Source organism: Pongo abelii, chromosome 17 (assembly GCF_028885655.2).
Source record: "Pongo abelii isolate AG06213 chromosome 17, NHGRI_mPonAbe1-v2.0_pri, whole genome shotgun sequence".
NCBI classification, from domain to species: Eukaryota; Metazoa; Chordata; class Mammalia; order Primates; family Hominidae; genus Pongo; species Pongo abelii.
In genome coordinates, this window is record NC_072002.2 from 40,052,222 (window position 1) to 40,071,480 (window position 19,259).

Genomic DNA, 19,259 nt, shown 5'->3' on the forward strand with positions numbered 1-19,259 from the left:
CTAAAAGATATGTTTCTGGTAAGTCCTCTCATCACCTAACCACACAAATGCATGGAACTTTAAAGATGCTGTGGTTTCTTCCTAGCCTCTACAGGCTCTTTTTTTTACTGAAGGCTTTATATGCTGCCATGTCCTGGGCTAAGAATTTAGAGATGAGAAGTCCACTTAGCATTGAGGGATAAAGAGTTCACCGGAAGAGAGTTCTGCCACAGAACTCCAACAGAAAATGCTTCTTTTATTAAAGGCACTTGGGCATTCAAAAATTCAAGTCCAACATGACAAATGGGGGGGTAACGAATAAATCCAAGATGGCGCCATCAACTGTAACATAATTGGATATCTCATCGTCTAATGCTTGCTTCAGGAGTATGATAACTGCTCCAGACATATTTCATTTTTCACGTATTCTTAGCAAAAACTAAAATTCAGCATATCCCCTGCAAGACCAAAGATATCATGATTTTTCTCATCTCTCAGAATACTTTGGTACAAATGTTTAGAAAAGTGTGAGCTGTAGAGAGTGATTTCACAATTGGTATATGGAAAGGCCTCAGAGAATGAAGTATTGTAATGTAACTTAAGTCACATGAGACTGGATATACGTCTGGAGTCCGGCCCATTAAAATAGAACTACATGGGATCCTATTCAACAAGTTTTTCCATTAAGATGAATAAGACTAAAACGTCATCAGCAGCAATGTCCTCCAAATGTAGCTATGAAAAATAATTATCCAACCTCAGTTTCTTGGTCTATTTCAAAATCTATCTCAGAACAGACAGTGCCCCTCTTCTGTAAGATGAGACACTGCTTGCTTGTCACACATTAAATTTTACTTAATATATAATTTCTCTTCAGATACAAGATCCAAACACTTTTTTTCCATTCTGAACAAAAATGTATGAGAAAAGACTCCTCTTCTCTCCCAATAGCTATTCTCAGCTCTATTTTAATGCAAATTAGAATTATACTTTCATTATTATGAATTAGAAATACATAATCAAAAGTGCATTTGAATTTTATTTGATATAAGCCCCTTCATACCACAAATTCTAATGGATCCATGACTATACAATTTCAATTTAGGCTGGGCATGGTGGTGCATGCCTGTAGTCCCAGCTATTCAGCAGGCTGAGACAAGAGAATGGCTTGAACTCAGGAGTTCAAGACTAGCCTCAGCAACATAGTAAGACCCCCATCTCTTAAAAAAAAATTTTAAAGAAAATAACTTATGAAAACAATAAAACCCTAATTTGTAGATTCCCCTGCCCTTGAAATCTTCAGAGAATGTTATTAAATTATTTTAACCAATATAAAAGATAAAACCAATTGAAAAGTCTTATTGGCTACATTTTCATCCATTCTGTCTATCAACAGATGCTTATAGACTACCTACTGGAGTCAGGCACTGGGCTATGCACTTAGGAACAAATAGGACACAGTCATTGAGCTCAAAAGACTCTTGTCTGATGTAGAAGACAGAGGTGTAAACAAACAATTACAAAACAGTGAGACTGCAGTATGTACAGGAGCTAATGGAGATGAGAAGAGAAGGTGCCTAAGAATGTGGGGAGAATCATGAAATGTTTCATAGAGGATGTAACATGACATAAAACTATATTTAAAATGTGAGGGGCTGACGGGCGCCTGATTACACCTGTAATCCCAGCACTTTGGGAGGCCAAGGTGGGAGGATCGCTTCAGTTCAGGAGTTTGAGACCAGCCCAGGCAACATAGTGAGATTTTATCTCTACAAAAATTCAAAAAAAAAAAAAAAAAAAAAAAAGCCAGGCACAGTGGTGCATTCCTGTAGTCCCAGCTACTTGGAGGGCTGAGGTGAGCAGACTGCTTGAGCCTGGGAGGTCGAAGTTTCAGTAAGCCCTGATTGTGCCAATGTACGCCAGCCTGGGTGACAGAGCAAGACTCTGTCTCAAAAACAAACAAACAAAAACAATGTACGTGGTAATTGAGAAACTGAATTTTAGCAGAGGATTCCATGTGTAAGTGCCAAGAGGCAGGAAAGAAGATAAAACGCATGGAAAACTGCAAGTGGTTCCATATGAAGGGAAGTGCTGGGATCTGAAGTCACAAATATCGCCAAGGAGAATATCTTGAAGAACATGGAGGAGGGGCTGTCTCAGGAGAGTCCCTGAAGGTTTTAAGTACGGTACGGTACAGCCCAGACCAGAGTTGTCATTTATACAGCATTCCCATCGCAATTGGGAGGCTGGACTGGAGGAAAGCAAGACTAGCAGCCAGGAGTGCAACTGGGAGTTGATGCAGTGGTACTGGCTGAGCTCATCAGGGTATGAACCAACACAGAAGAGAGAGAAGTCACCAGATAGACACTTTGCAAGTAGAATGGACAAGACTCAGTGACTTAGGTAAGAATGTGTGGAGAGAGGAAAGATATTAAGATGACTGGCAGATCACTTGATGGACCTTGAGCTCTTGTTTGGAGGATCTGTCTGGGAAATTCTGTCACTTACTATTATTGGTGGGAAAATATCCCTGTTGATCTGAGAAGCTCATCTTGTTAAGCAGTGAACTTTGGAAACAAAACACGGCATGAATATGGAAGCACAGGGGTCAGGGTTGTAGCACTTTTACAGTCAACTGGGTGGATAATAGTGTTGTTAATCAAGACAATGTATTAGGAGTAGAAATAGATTTTGAGGAGAAGGGCAATCGGCTGTCATGAATTCCATTTGGGGTAAGTTGAGATTGAGAGGTGTCTTTTAAGTTCAGATGAGGATGTTCTATAGGGAATTCGTTAAATGGATCTAGAGTTCAGAGGACAATTGGGGTATAGATATTTGTGAAACATCAGAGAATTGATGATAGTTGAAGCCACAAACTAGACTTCAAGAATAATTGCTGTGCTTTAGTGGTATGTCAGATTTTATCAAAATTGAATTCCCTTTTTTTTTTTTTGAGATGGAGTCTCGCTCTGTCGTCCAGGCTGGAGTGCAATGGCGCGATCTCAGCTCACTGCAACCTCCACCTCCTGGGTTCACGCCATTCTCCTGCCTCAGCCTCCCAAGTAACTGGGATTACAGGAGCACACCACCACACCCGGCTAACTTTTTGGTATTTTAGTAGAGATGGGGTTTCACTATGTTGGCCAGAATGGTCTTGAACTCCTGACCTCAGGCAATCCACCCACCTTGGCCAAAATCCATTTAGCCTCCCTAAGTGCTGGGATTACAGGTGTGAGCCACTGCACCCTGCCATCAAATTCTTCACACAATAGTTATTGACTCATCCAATAAATAGTAATGAGCACCTTCTAGTGTAAGAACCTGAGTGAGAAGCTTCAAGTAGAACTATGAAAAAGACAGAAGCCGCCCATCTCAAGACATGTATATTCTACAAGGGGATTCAAATGTTAAACTGGTTGCACAATATATTGTTTAATTATATTTGGGACTAGGACCACAAAGAAGAGATGTAGAGCTTTTAATGGAGAAACAAAATGAGTTCAGTGGCAAACTAGAGTTTCATGTAAGATTCTCTGAAAAGCTACTTTGAGGTAAATTTTAAAAGTGAATTAACCAGGCAAAGAGAAGAAAAGAGCATTCCAGGTAGAAGTAATTGGATATGCAAAGGACCTGAGGCAGAAAAGGTGGTAGAATACCCCAGACTATGAAAGCAAGTTAGTGAAACAAGCAGAAACGTATGTAAACATGCCAACTTATTAAGTTTAAATAGTACTTTCTTTGGGCAAATATTAAGTAAATTTGATCATAATATAGAAGTGTGGTATCCATGCCATCTGAGGTTTTATGCCTGTTGTTTAGAACTCAAACCCCAGTTGGTGGGAAAACAAACAAAGAAAGCATAAATATAGTCTGAAGACAGAACAAATTAATCTAAGAATAACTTCACTGAATACTACTGCACTCCCCGCAGCTGTGCAACGTCATGTTCCTCATAGAGAAAGTGAGAAAACAACCACTAAGATAGACTTCAACACCATAGCTAGATGGCTGTATAGACATACTACAGAAGAATATGTTATTTTCATAAGCATTTAATTATAAAATACCCTCAAAGCACCTGAGATTCAGGAATAAAAAAGATCAATGGTATTTTTCTCTTCAGATCCAGAAGGAGGTCACGCATTCATTTAGGGTATTTTAGCCTCCTAGTTCCCCTCTGTTCTCAAGATCCAACTTCTAATGGCACCTGGCTCTGCCATATGTAAGCTATCACCTGTAGCTACTTCACTCCCATAAAAACCAAGCCCCAAGATAAGATTGTGCAATGCCAACCAGAATAATTATAAATAACTGCAACAAAACATTTCCATTTCTCTCACTTCCGAGAGTATTTTGGGCTATATTTCCCGAATAATTGCTCATCTCAACTTGCCTATGTACATTTAACCCATTCAAGCCAAAGTTGATAGCAGTTGCACATCCAGAAGGAGCTTACACACAGTTGAGGGCATTCAAAATTGTTTTATGGATGAGGCAAACATTGTCTGAGACATTGTGTCATGCCCTACCGTTTCTGCAGATTTCCAGGAGACCTTTCATCTTACCTAATGGTTCACAAAGGACATCACTGTAGCATCTCCACCTCCTCGTGGTTTCACATATAACAGCTGCACCATGGGGCTGCATGGGGAATCCATGAAAGACCTTCAACAGATCTGACTCTGGCAAGTCATAGGCCCAGAAGAGAGAAGCACATGAGCTTGCTCCTTTCTAATCAAAACCAAAATCCAGAGCTTCTCCACAATATCATAAAAGCAAAACCATCACATTTGTGAAAAAAGCAGAGCATATGGTAATGGGATCATTAAGATCAGCCCTAAAGTATGTTCACAAATATCATGACAGCGTTGTGGATACTAATTGCTGTCTAAAAACACCACTTCAGCCTAAGTGCTAGTATTAGACAAGGGTACATTCTGTCAAATCTTGTTGGGCCCTTAATTGAAAGGGTCATTAAAAATTTACTGAAGGGGATACTGGAAACACTATAAAGGACAAAAGGTGTGTTTGATGCTCCATTCATTGTCAAGGATGCCACATCAAGTGTCAAGCGCTAGGGGTCAAGATAGGAGAGAATGGATTTGAAGGCAATGGTACAGAGAGCTTTTTTACATGAAGACCAAGCCCAGGGCTGCCTGACTTTAGGCTCTGTCAAATACACTGTGATGAAGCATTGGTGGTCCAACACACTTCCCATCTAAGAAATGTACCTACGAATTTACATCTTATGAATATTTGATCCAGCTACAAATATGAAAAAAACCAGCAGTCTCTGAATTATTTCATTGTTTTTGCCAAAGTCCTAAATTATTTTTCCTATAATAAAATAAAATGTATTGGGTGGGAACAAGAGTCCAAAAAGGCAAATACCAACTCAAGCCCATTAAAACTACTGTTCCAGCCATGCTGATTTTCTTTACGACATAAGTGGTCTACTTGGCTGACAGCAGCAGAGACTTAGGTCAATACTGTCATTCCCGCCTGCCAGCACTGCAGACTTCATGCATTCTCCCTTGAATTAACTCGACCACAGGCTATTTCTTGTAGGGTATAATGAAGAAATTGGCCAAAGTTCCTGCAAGAGATATAATGTTGACATGAATTCTTTAAAACACATAAACAAACCTTGAAGACTAGAAAGGTCATGGTGAAAGAAGCAAATTTCCTTACTTTAATATTTATGGGAAGAAAAGAATTCTAATCTGGGAAGTGACTTATGAGCAGTAGCAATAGGTCAGGGGCAGAATGTCACATGTGACCATGGGGACCAGACAGGTTACTAATCTTTGGTAAGGACTGTGGGGAGATGCTGTAGGTGTGCTGTGCTCTGTGTGTGTGTGCGTGTGCATGTGTATGCAAGTGTGTGTGCATGCTAAAACAGCAAGATTAAAACATTCTAGCCAGAAGAATTTGTTCTATGCTGAAAGTTCACAGAAGGATAGTACATTTAACATTTGAGAAAAATAAGATTTTTAAAAAGTGAACAAGTATGTCCACGGTAGTTACAGAGACTGTTGGCAAGGAAAATCCCCTGAGGACTGCCAAATGTGTCTTGATATCCAAAAGAATGAATGCTGAGCCAGAAATGTTGTGAAATGGGCTCCATGATTTCATCTCCTGATATTTATGCCCTTGTGTTTTTCCCTCCCACTGCGTGTGGGCAGGACTGTGAGTCGCTTCTAACTGATCACATATGGCAAAAGTGTTGGGACGTCCATGACTCCATGTATGTGTTTACATAAGGCTGTAATCCTTGTCATCAGAGGAGAATATCTCCCTTGCTGGCTTCAAGAAAGAAAGCAGCCATTCTGAAAAGACCCATGTGGCAAGGAACTGAGGGCAGCCTCCAGCTGATGGGCAACAAGAATCTTAGGCCCTCAGTCCGGCATCCTGCAAGGAACTGAGTGCCAGAAGTGGATTCTTCCCCAGTCAAGCCTCAGATGAGTCTACAGACCTGGCTGACACCTTGAAAAAAGCCTCTTGAGATTCTGAAGCTCAGGACACAACCAAGATTTACCCAGACTCCTGACCAATGAAACTGACATAAGTCTGTGTTGTTTGTCAGAAGTATTATTACACAGCAATAAATAATTAATACAGAACTAATACTGATGCCAAAGGCTTTGACTTTGACTCAGTTCTTTTTTTTTTTTTTCTTCTTGGATATGGGATTTCACTCTGTGGCCCAGGCTGACATGCAGTGGTGCAATCATAGCTCACTGCAGCCTTGACCTCCTGGGATCGAGCAATTTTCCTGTCTTCAGTCTCCTGAGTAGCTGGAACTACAGGCATGCACCACCATGCCTGGCTAATTGTTTTATTTTTATACAGACAGGGTCTCACTGTATTGCTCAGGCTGGTCTGGAACTCCTGGGCTCAAGGGATCCTCCCACCTCGGCCTCCTAAAGTGCTAGGACTACAGCACACCCAGACTGACTAGGTTCTTTCATCCCTAGGGGCTTCTCCTTTATACAATGTGATCACCCACATGTGCTACCAAAAAATCCAAAGAAGATTATAATAAAGTTATAGAGGGCCAGATTTTATGTCAAGATATCACTGAATGGAACGATGTAATACATAGAAGAAATTATAGAATTCACAGCTGTGGATCTCCATTTATCTTCCAAGGAGAACGAATTCTGACTTTCTAAAGAAGCAGTAACAATCCGTCTTCTGTGGAATATAAAAGAATATAGATGTGTCTGTAATGTAGCCTATGGTACATTAGAAGGAGCTTTGGAGGCAGACAGATTGAGGTTCAAATCCCACTTTTTCTCTTTACAAACTTGGACAATATATTGAGTTTCAGTTTACTCATTCAAACAATTGAAACAATCAAACCAACCCCAAACAGTGTCGAGAGAAAATGAATAAGATACATAACTTAGGCATCAACTGCAGGAGGAAAATAAATACTAGTTCTCCTCCCCGTTCTTTTTTTTTATTTATTTTTTTATTTTTTATTATTATTATACTTTAGGTTTTAGGTTTTTTTTTCTTTTTTTTCTTTTTATTATTATTATTATTATTATTATTATTATACTTTAGGCTCTATGGTACATGTGCGCAACGTGCAGGTAAGTTACATATGTATACATGTGCCATGCTGGTGCGCTGCACCCACTAACTCGTCATCTAGCGTTAGGTATATCTCCCAATGCTATCCCTCCCCCCTCCCCCCACCCCACAACAGTCCCCGAAGTGTGATGTTCCCCTTCCTGTGTCCATGTGTTCTCATTGTTCAATTCCCACCTATGAGTGAGAATATGTGGTGTTTGGTTTTTTGTTCTTGCGATAGTTTACTGAGAATGATGATTTCCAATTTCATCCATGTCCCTACAAAGGACATGAACTCATCATTTTTTACGGCTGCATAGTATTCCATGGTGTATATGTGCCACATTTTCTTAATCCAGTCTATCATTGTTGGACATTTGGGTTGGTTCCAAGTCTTTGCTATTGTGAATAATGCCGCAATAAACATACGTGTGCATGTGTCTTTATAGCAGCATGATTTATAGTCCTTTGGCTATATACCCAGTAATGGGATGGCTGGGTCAAATGGAATTTCTAGTTCTAGATCCCTGAGGAATTGCCACACTGACTTCCACAAGGGTTGAACTAGTTTACAGTCCCACCAACAGTGAAAAAGTGTTCCTATTTCTCCACGTCCTCTCCGGCACCTGTTGTTTCCTGACTTTTTAATGATGGCCATTCTAACTGGTGTGAGATGGTATCTCATTGTGGTTTTGATTTGCATTTCTCTGATGGCCAGTGATGGTGAGCATTTTTTCATGTGTCTTTTGGCTGTATAAATGTCTTCTTTTGAGAAGTGTCTGTTCATGTCCTTCGCCCACTTTTTGATGGGGTTGTTTGTTTTTTTCTTGTAAATTTGTTGGAGTGCATTGTAGATTCTGGATATTAGCCCTTTATCAGATGAGTAGGTTGCGAAAATTTTCTCCCATTTTGTAGGTTGCCTGTTCACTCTGATGGTAGTTTCTTTTGCTGTGCAGAAGCTCTTTAGTTTAATTAGATCCCATTTGTCAATTTTGGCTTTTGTTGCCATTGCTTTTGGTGTTTTAGACATGAAGTCCTTGCCCATGCTTATGTCCTGAATGGTAATGCCTAGGTTTTCTTCTAGGGTTTTTATGGTTTTAGGTCTAACGTTTAAGTCTTTAATCCATCTTGAATTGATTTTTGTATAAGGTGTAAGGAAGGGATCCAGTTTCAGCTTTCTCCATATGGCTAGCCAGTTTTCCCAGCACCATTTATTAAATAGGGAATCCTTTCCCCATTTCTTGTTTTTCTCAGGTTTGTCAAAGATCAGATAGTTGTAGATATGTGGCGTTATTTCTGATGGCTCTGTTCTGTTCCATTGATCTATATCTCTGTTTTGGTACCAGTACCATGCTGTTTTGGTTACTGTAGCCTTGTACTATAGTTTGAAGTCACGTAGCGTGATGCCTCCAGCTTTGTTCTTTTGGCTTAGGATTGACTTGGTGATGCAGGCTCTTTTTTGGTTCCATATGAACTTTAAAGTAGTTTTTTCCAATTCTGTGAAGAAAGTCATTGGTAGCTTGATGGGGATGGCATTGAATCTGTAAATTACCTTGGGCAGTATGGCCATTTTCACGATATTGATTCTTCCTACCCATGAGCATGGAATGCTCTTCCATTTGTTTGTATCCTCTTTTATTTCCTTGAGCAGTGGTTTGTAGTTCTCCTTGAAGAGGTCCTTCACGTCCCTTGTAAGTTGGATTCCTAGGTATTTTATTCTCTTTGAAGCAATTGTGAATGGGAATTCACTCATGGTTTGGCTCTCTGTTTGTCTGTTATTGGTGTATAAGAATGCTTGTGATTTTTGTACATTGATTTTGTATCCTGAGACTTTGCTGAAGTTGCTTATCAGCTTAAGGAGATTTTGGGCTGAGACAATGGGGTTTTGTAGATATACAATCCTGTCGTCTGCAAACAGGGACAATTTGACTTCCTCTTTTCCTAATTGAATACCCTTTATTTCCTTCTCCTGCCTAATTGCCCTGGCCAGAACTTCCAACACTATGTTGAATAGAAGTGGTGAGAGAGGGCATCCCTGTCTTGTGCCAGTTTTCAAAGGGAATGCTTCCAGTTTTTGCCCATTCAGGATGATATTGGCTGTGGGTTTGTCATAGATAGCTCTTATTATTTTGAGATACATCCCATCAATACCTAATTTATTGAGAGTTTTTAGCATGAAGCGTTGTTGAATTTTGTCAAAGGCCTTTTCTGCATCTACTGAGATAATCATGTGGTTTTTGTCTTTGGTTCTATTTATATGCTGGATTACATTTATTGATTTGCGTATATTGAACCAGCCTTGCATCCCAGGGATGAAGCCCACTTGATCATGGTGGATAAGCTTTTTGATGTGCTGCTGGATTCTCTTTGCTAGTATTTTATTGAGGATTTTTGCATCAATGTTCATCAAGGATATTGGTCTAAAATTCTCTTTTTTGGTTGTGTCTCTGCCAGGCTTTGGTATCAGGATGATGCTGGCCTCATAAAATGAATTAGGGAGGATTCCCTCTTTTTCTATTGATTGGAATAGTTTCAGAAGGAACGGTACCAGTTCCTCCTTGTACCTCTGGTAGAATTCAGCTGTGAACCCATCTGGTCCTGGACTCTTTTTGGTTGGTAAGCTTTTGATTATTGCCTCAATTTCAGAGCCTGTTATTCGTCTATTCAGAGATTCAACTTCTTCCTGGTTTAGTCTTGGGAGGGTGTATGTGTTGAGGAATTTATCCATTTCTTCTAGATTTTCTAGTTTATGTGAGTAGAGGTGTTTGTAGTATTCTCTGATGGTAGTTTGTATTTCTGTGGGATCGGTGGTGATATCCCCTTTATCATTTTTTATTGCGTCTATTTGATTCTTCTCTCTTTTCTTCTTTATTAGTCTTGCTAGCGATCTATCAATTTTGTTGATCTTTTCAAAAAACGGGCTCCTGGATTCATTGATTTTTTGAAGGGTTTTTTGTGTCTCTATTTCCTTCAGTTCTGCTCTGATCTTAGTTATTTCTTGCCTTCTGCTAGCTTTTGAATGTGTTTGCTCTTGCTTTTCTAGTTCTTTTAATTGTGATGTTAGGGTGTCAATTTTGGATCTTTCCTGCTTTCTCTTGTGGGCATTTAGTGCTATAAATTTCCCTCTACACACTGGTTTGAATGCATCCCAGAGATTCTGGTATGTTGTGTCTTGGTTCTCATTGGTGTCAAAGAACATCTTTATTTCTGCCTTCATTTCGTTATGTACCCAGTAGTCATTCAGGAGCAGGTTGTTCGGTTTCCATGTAGTTGAGTGGTTTTGAGTGAGATTCTTAATCCTGAGTTCTAGCTTGATTGCATTGTGATCTGAGAGATAGTTTGTTATAATTTCTGTTCTTTTACATTTATTGAGGAGAGCTTTACTTCCAAGTATGTGGTCAATTTTGGAATAGGTGTGGTGTGGTGCTGAAAAAAATGTATATTCTGTTGATTTGGGGTGGAGAGTTCTGTAGATGTCTATTAGGTCTGCTTGGTGCAGAGCTGAGTTCAATTCCTGGGTATCCTTGCTGACTTTCTGTCTCGTTGATCTGTCTAATGTTGACAGTGGGGTGTTAAAGTCCCCCATTATTAATGTGTGGGAGTCTAAGTCTCTTTGTAGGTCACTCAGGACTTGCTTTATGAATCTGGGTGCTCCTGTATTGGGTGCATATATATTTAGGATAGTTAGCTCTTCTTGTTGAATTAATCCCTTTACCATTATGTAATGGCCTTCTTTGTCTCTTTTGATCTTTGTTGGTTTAAAGTCTGTTTTATCAGAGACTAGGATTGCAACCCCTGCCTTTTTTTTGTTTTCCATTTGCTTGGTAGATCTTCCTCCATCCTTTTATTTTGAGCCTATGTGTGTCTCTGCACGTGAGATGGGTTTCCTGAATACAGCACACTGATGGGTCTTGACTCTTTACCCAATTTGCCAGTCTGTGTCTTTTAATTGGAGCATTTAGTCCATTTACATTTAAAGTTAATATTGTTATGTGTGAATTTGATCCTGTCATTATGATGTTAGCTGGTTATTTTGCTCGTTAGTTGATGCAGTCTCTTCCTAGTCTCGATGGTCTTTACATTTTGGCATGATTTTGCAGTGGCTGGTACCGGTTGTGCCTTTCCATGTTTAGCACTTCCTTCAGGAGCTCTTTTAGGGCAGGCCTGGTGGTGACAAAATCTCTCAGCATTTGCTTGTCTGTAAAGGATTTTATTTCTCCTTCACTTATGAAGCTTAGTTTGGCTGGATATGAAATTCTGGGTTGAAAATTCTTTTCTTTAAGAATGTTGAATATTGGCCCCCACTCTCTTCTGGCTTGTAGGGTTTCTGCCGAGAGATCCGCTGTTAGTCTGATGGACTTCCCATTGAGGGTAACCCGACCTTTCTCTCTGGCTGCCCTTAACATTTTTTCCTTCATTTCAACTTTGGTGAATCTGACAATTATGTGTCTTGGAGTTGCTCTTCTCGAGGAGTATCTTTGTGGCGTTCTCTGTATTTCCTGAATCTGAATGTTGGCCTGCCTTGCTGGATTGGGGAAGTTCTCCTGGATAATATCCTGCAGAGTGTTTTCCAACTTGGTTCCATTCTCCCCGTCACTTTCAGGTACACCAATCAGACGCAGATTTGGTCTTTTCACATAGTCCCACATTTCTTGGAGGCTTTGTTTGTTTCTTTTTATTCTTTTTTTGCTAAACTTCCCTTCTCGCTTCATTTCATTCATTTCATCTTCCATGGCTGATACCCTTTCTTCCATTTGATCGCATCGGCTCCTGAGGCTTCTGCATTCTTCACGTAGTTCTCGAGCCTTGGTTTTCAGCTCCATCAGCTCCGTTAAGCACTTCTCTGTATTGGGTATTCTAGTTATACATTCGTCTAAATTTTTTTCAAAGTTTTCAACTTCTTTGCCTTTGGTTTGAATATCCTCTCGTAGCTCGGAGTAATTTGATCATCTGAAGCCTTCTTCTCTCAGCTCATCAAAGTCATTCTCCATCCAGCTTTGTTCCGTTGCTGGTTAGGAACTGCATTCCTTTGGAGGAGGAGAGGAGCTCTGTTTTTTAGAGTTTCCAGTTTTTCTGCTCTGTTTTTTCCCCATCTTTGTGGTTTTATCTGCTTTTGGTCTTTGATGATGGTGATGTACAGATGGGTTTTTGGTGTGGATGTCTTGACCTGCAGCTGAGGCTCCTCCCCTTTCTTTATCCCATAAGATTAATGCATCTTAGATTTTAGAGGAGAATATTTTAAAACAAAATCAGGGAAAATACAACACTAGAAGGAAATGTGGCCCAAGAAGTGTTAGATGCACTAACAATGAAAACCTGATTATATAATTATGAATAGTATTAACAAAGAGGAATTATCCTAAGAAATCACAGTAGTTGCTTAGAGTATCCTCCAATAAATCCTTCTTTTTCTCTTTTTTTTTTTTTTTTTCTTTTTCTGAGACCAAGTCTTGCTCTGTTGCCCAGGCTGCAGTGCAGGGAGTGCAGTGGTGCGATCTCGGCTCACTGCAAGCTCCACCTCCTGGGTTCAAGTGATTCTCCTGCCTCAGCCTCCTTTGTGTCTGGGACTACAGGTGTGCACCACCACACCCAGCTAATTTTTGTATTTTTAGTAGAGACAGGGTTTCACCATGTTGGCCAGGATGGTCTCGATCTCTTGACCTCGTTATCCACCCACCTCAGCCTCCCAAAGTGCTGAGATTACAGGCGTGAGCCACCACTCCCGGCCAATAAATCCATTTTTTATGTGTGTGAATGAAAAAGAAAGGACAGTTATATAACTCAAGGTTCAGAGTAGGAGGAGGAAGAAGAGGAGACAATGGACCATAAGAAGAGGGCCACAGAGACCACAGGCCAGAAAGAAACTTAGGCCAAGCTCGGTGGCTCACACCTGTAATCCCAGCACTTTGGGAGGTCGAGGTGGGTGGATCACTTGAGATCAGGAGTTCCAGACCAGCCTGACCAACATGGTGAAACCCTATCTCTACTAAAAATACAAAAATTAGCCAGGCGTGGTGGTGGGCGCCTATAATCTCAGCTACTCGGAGGGCTGAGGCAGGAGAATTGCTTGAACCCAGGAGGCGGAGGTTGCAGTGAGCAGAGATCACGCCACTGCACTCCAACCTGGGTGACAGAGCAAAACTCTTTCTCAAAAAAAAAAAAAAGAAGAAGTAAACTTAGCCTGGCGAAAAGTGCAAAGACAGAAACACGTCTACTGTGCTGTATTCAAAACAAAGAAGTGAAAAATAAAAGGAATACTATCTTTGGTTGGTGAAGATGTGCAATATTTTCAGGTGGTACAAAACAAACTGCTTTTACTTTGCACTCATCTTTACCAAGAAGGGCGATCATCAAACAGAAAAGAGAAGAATAGACATAATTAAGATACAACCAAAGAGTAAGATTATGGAGATAATAGGAAAATTGTAACTTGGCTCAGATAATTACTCCCAGGAGAAATAGTTTGCAAATACAATTGGAGAACCACTTCCATTAATTTGTTTAAAACCTTATAGAACCAGAGAAGCCAAAAAACTACAGATAGGCAAAAAAAAAAGATTTTTAAATAGTAAATGCTTGATAAATCTTGATACTGATACTCAACTAAATTCTCTAATGGATAATCAAACAGATGATTGGTAAGCACTTTGAGAGAAGAAATTATCATCACTAGGAGCCAAAATGAGTTCACTTAAGAAGATGTTAGGCCAAACAAATTTTATTTATTTCTTTAAAAAGTGACTGCATTGGTAAATTAGAAGATGCTAGAAGCATACTTATAAGATCTAGAAATTAGAACTGAAATAGTGATTTTTTATTTTATATTTAGACTAGAGGGATAGGACTTGAGAGAAGGGCTATCTTCAAGTGTTTCAAAGACTATCATGGTAAAGAAAATATGGTTCATCACATGGACAGAGGGAAAGGAACATCATACAGCGGGGCCTGTCGGGCAGTGGGGGGAAGAGGAGGGAGAGCATTAGAACAAATACCTAATGCATGCAGGGCTTAGAACCTAGATGATGGGTTGAGAGGTGCAGCAAACCACCATGGCACATGTATAGCTATGTAACAAACCTGCACATTCTGCACATGTATCCCAGAACCTAAAGTAAAATTAAAAATAAATAAATAAAAGAAAATATGGTTCATGTACACCATGGAATACCATACAGCCATAATAAAGAATGAAGTTATGTCCTTTGCAGCAGCGTGGATAAGACTGGAGGCCATCATCCTCAGCAAATCAATGCAGGAACAGAAAATCAAATACCACATGTTCTCACAAGCAGGAGCTAAGCATTGGGCACAGACGGATATAAATATGGGAACAATAGACACTGTGGACTACTAGAGGGTGGAGAGACAGGGGTGGGTTGAAAAAACTACCTATCAGGTACCATGCTCACTACCAGAGTGACAGGATTTGTGCTCCAAACCCCAGCATCATAAAATATTTTCATGTAACAATCTGCACATGTACCATGTATTACAAGGAGTTAAAATTACTGAGCATTGCTGCACCCTTCAAATCTAAGCCCAAATGACTTGAGGAATCTCTCTGATCACTTGGGTTTAGAGTTGAAATCCTTGCTATATGTTGCTATAACACATTTACATTTCCACGATTGTAGTGTTTTTGTCAGAATGTATTATGATTGCTTGTTTAATTGCCAACCTCTCCAGTGGGACGTAAGATCCATAGAGCAAGGACCAAATCTATCTTTTTGGTTTGTTTTATCCCCAGGGTCTAATACCAGACCCCATACATGGAAGGTGCTTTATAAATACTTGCCAGTGGAATGAATGGATGAGAAAGTAAAGGAATTTTCAAAATTTGTGCTTCACAACAATGTGGTTTTCATCTCAATATCAAGAGGAACTGTCTTATAATTAGGAAAGAAATTATAAATTCCTCATTCTAAAAATGTTCAAGAAGAATATGAAAACCAAATGATCCATACAGCGTTCCATACAGTGGAATGGAAGTTCAATTAGATGGCCTCTAAACTCCCTTCTAACTCTACTCTAAATTCAAAGCCATATCACCTTTTAACATAAAATCAAAGTGCACAACCCCAGAATTCCAGAGGTACAATAGCTGCACTAAACAGTGAGCTCCTGAAGGCTGGTTTTATTCTTTTGTTGTCTCCTACCTTGCCTAGAACAGAGCTTTGCCCAAGCTGACAGTTAATAACTGTTGATAAATAAATGGCTGCAATAAATGTAGATTGTTTCTGAAATGAAAACAACAATGAATATATTCAGTCTGACCATCTTATTTCACAGAAAGAAGTTCTTTCCCAAAGATTGAGGTGACTTCTCAAAAGTCATCCAGCTACTTGGGGACACAGCCAAGACTTTATACAGTTTACTGCTATTTCCACCAGTCTAGGTTGCCTTAAAGACTCTTTACGGAAACAACTGAAGACAAAAAACCCAAGGACTCAAGACGTCTAGACCATTTGGGGACATCAAAAGCATCTCTATAGTGAAAAACCAAGGGATCAAGTCACCACTGTAGTAAATCCAAGAGGGATATTCGCCAGGATCAGAAGAGATAGCACAGAGAACTAGAAGTTCATTGCATTTCCAGATGATCCATACAGTGTTTTGTACAGTGGAATCGAAGTTCAATTCAATGGCCTCTGATCATTGCATTTCCTAAAGTAAATTAGGGATAGACAAAATAATAATAACAGTAGCATCATATGTTAAGGCTCTCCTCAAAGGGTTGAGCCATCTCATTAAAGTTTGGTGTCTATAACTCTACAACATAAAGAAAAGTGGGCAAGTTACTGTCACTTGGTTACCTTGGTCAAATAAAAATTCAGATGTAGAATGTAATAAAGGAGATTTTTTTGGCCTGGTTCTCTGCATATACATATAATTAACGTATATCATGATGATCAATTTTAGGGCCTTTCTCATTTCTACTGGTGGTCTATATTAATCTAAATCACAAAAAAAGTAGGAAATCATTATGAGACTTTGCACTCTGTAGCTACAGTCCATAGGTCCAGGATCAACAGAAAAGTTTTACCTGGCAGTATTTCCTAGGACAACATGCTCTTTGTTTCCTTTTGTAGAACTATTTGATAAAATGAAAAACTGTTGCATTTGTCCATTCAAAGGATATTCAGAGAGTGCCCATTGCATAGTGGCCACTTTGATGACATACATTGCAAAACATAGTCCCCTTAACAGTCAAGAAGGCTAGAACCAAGGACCGGGTACTGTGGTCATTGCTTCATTAGCAGTAGATCCAGTTCTGTGGGAATCCAAACAAAGGGGAACGGGGCCTGCCAGAGGAGCTAATGCTGGAGAGGAATCTTGAAGTGACAGTAGAAGTTAGCTGGCCAGACAATGGGTCATCATCGTTTCTGGCATAAGGCAGAGCATTTACAAAGGCACAGTCATGGCAGGAACTGCAGGCAATCTGGTGTGGCTGAAGTTTGTGGATCATTGAAAGGAGGTGCTCTAACCACTCTGGTCATTTAGCTTGGAACAGGGACAGTCAAGGACTTTTTCCTACTCTTTATCCTCCCTGTCTCTATGTGTGTCAGGCTCTCTCTCATGCTCTCCAGAGGTATTACAGTAACTTCCTAACTATGCTCCCTCCTGCCAATCTTTCTTTCCACTTTTCAATGCATCCTCTACGTTTCAAAAGATTTCACTTTCCAGAACGCAAACCTGATCATGTCATTCTCCAGTTCAATCTTTGCCTATGAGATAAAGTCCCAATTTCTTGGTGCAAAGCATGAACATTTTCCATCCTGGCTTCTTGCCTTTCTAACTTGATCTGCTAACTCTTCCCACCTCACAGATGAAAATGCAGCCTGGTAATGCATACATACTCAACATCCCCTCACATCTGCTGCACCTCCTCACACCTCTGACCTTTGTACCTAGTGTTTCCTCTGCCTGGCATGCTTTTCACGGAGAGAGATCAAACTCACCTTCAGTAAAGCCTTTCTCCACACAACTACAGAGTCCTTCCTCCATCTCCCCATAGTCCCCTGTACAAATCTCTACTCATCAATTTGCACAATATATTGGGTCTTTGTAACTTCCCCACCCAGAGGAATATCCTTATCTCAGTTTTCTTTGAGTTACCATTACCCTTCAGAATTACCCAGTACTTGGCAAACAATAGATCCTTGAGGTTTGTTAAATGAATAAATGAGCCACTATTTCTTCATATTAAAATTGAAACCCCTTCTCAGTTTGACTTTTTGTTTAGACCCATCATCACCTATATCTGAACATGGACAACGCTCCATCTCTCCCCTTTGATTTACACTTCTTGCAGGCCCTGCCTTACCTGTCAACCACCTGTTTTTTCCAAACCATGGACTCCAAAAGCACCTGAAAGTCCTCCAATGCTGTGAGGATTCATCAGTCATGCAAAACACCCTACAGGTAAATAGTCACAAACACCTTCATTAAAAATAACCTGTGCATGCTTTACACATCTGATGATGATGTGTAATTTTGAGTGTGAAAATTAAGGGGAAGCATATCTCATAGTGCTTCCACAAACAAAAAAAAAGTGCTTAGAGAAAAAAGGCCTAAAAGTTAGTTCTTCCTGCCCTGGGATAAATGAATGTGTATAAACAGGAAAACCATAAGGAGTCCATACACTGATGTTCTTAGGAAGAGGGGAAGGGACACTTGTTCACTTTGTGGAAAATCAGCAGGAAGAAATCACACTGGACTGCTGTTTACTCCTGTTCCTTCATGTGAACTGGCCCAGAATCCCTCCATTGTCCAAGGGAACAGACGGGAGGGAAGGGGAGTATTTACATGAAATTCCTGTGATAAAATTAAATCTGAAATTCACATCCTAATTTCACAACTCTTTCCCAGAATGTGGAAAAATATGTTGAGGCATTGATGGTTCAAAAGACTGAATGGCTTCTTTAAAAGGTAGACTCAATATTGTGCAAATATAGATATATATATATAAATATATATGAAATGGAAATTAATGTACTATTTGAAGGTAATCAGCCTTTCCACAATTATTTCATGGTCATGGATTTTGTGTTGATACTGGTTAATTAGCCAAATATGAATTATATATGTATATTTTAAGTAAGTGTGCATGCATATTAAAGGATTTTTCCCTTTATTTCATTATGAAGCAACTCATTTGCTGTGGCTCTGCATAAAGCTCTAATACACATCAAAAAGCAATCAACAAACTCTTTGAGTACATCAAGCAGGATAATTTAGATGGTTTTTAATCATGATTATGAAAATATAATTAGGTGGTTTCATGTTTGTTGTTCAGTACATGTAAGGAAAAGTGATTCTCCAAATAGAAACTGTGGGCAATATTACACAGAAACCACAAGAGAACTGCGCGCATGAGACACAAGTGTGAGCACATGCTCACTCACATGTGCGTGTACACACACACACACACACAGAGGGTCCCTTTCTTCAACACAACAGCAGCTCTCATATTTAAAAAGAATATTATTTCTTTCATGATGTCAAAAGAAATCTTATTTAATAAACTGATTATATAGAAGTAGGTTTGAAAAATGCCTCCCTTTAATGTCATCATAAACTTTAGACGTCGCCTGCAATTTAAAACAAATCCTCCCCGCCATAGCCCCTACAGAAAAAGAGTGAGGAGGCTCATCAGGGCTGAAGCAGCTCATGTGTCATAAGTGACCACTGGGAGTCGG

At 39.7% G+C, this 19,259-nt stretch overlaps 1 long non-coding RNA gene across 4 annotated transcripts in view; it reads right to left on the reverse strand.

Moving 5' to 3' along the window:
- LOC129051522 (uncharacterized) overlaps positions 1 to 19,259 on the reverse strand; it is a 121,309-nt gene that overhangs the window by 14,029 nt on the left and 88,021 nt on the right. The gene's annotated exons all lie outside the window — the stretch shown is intronic.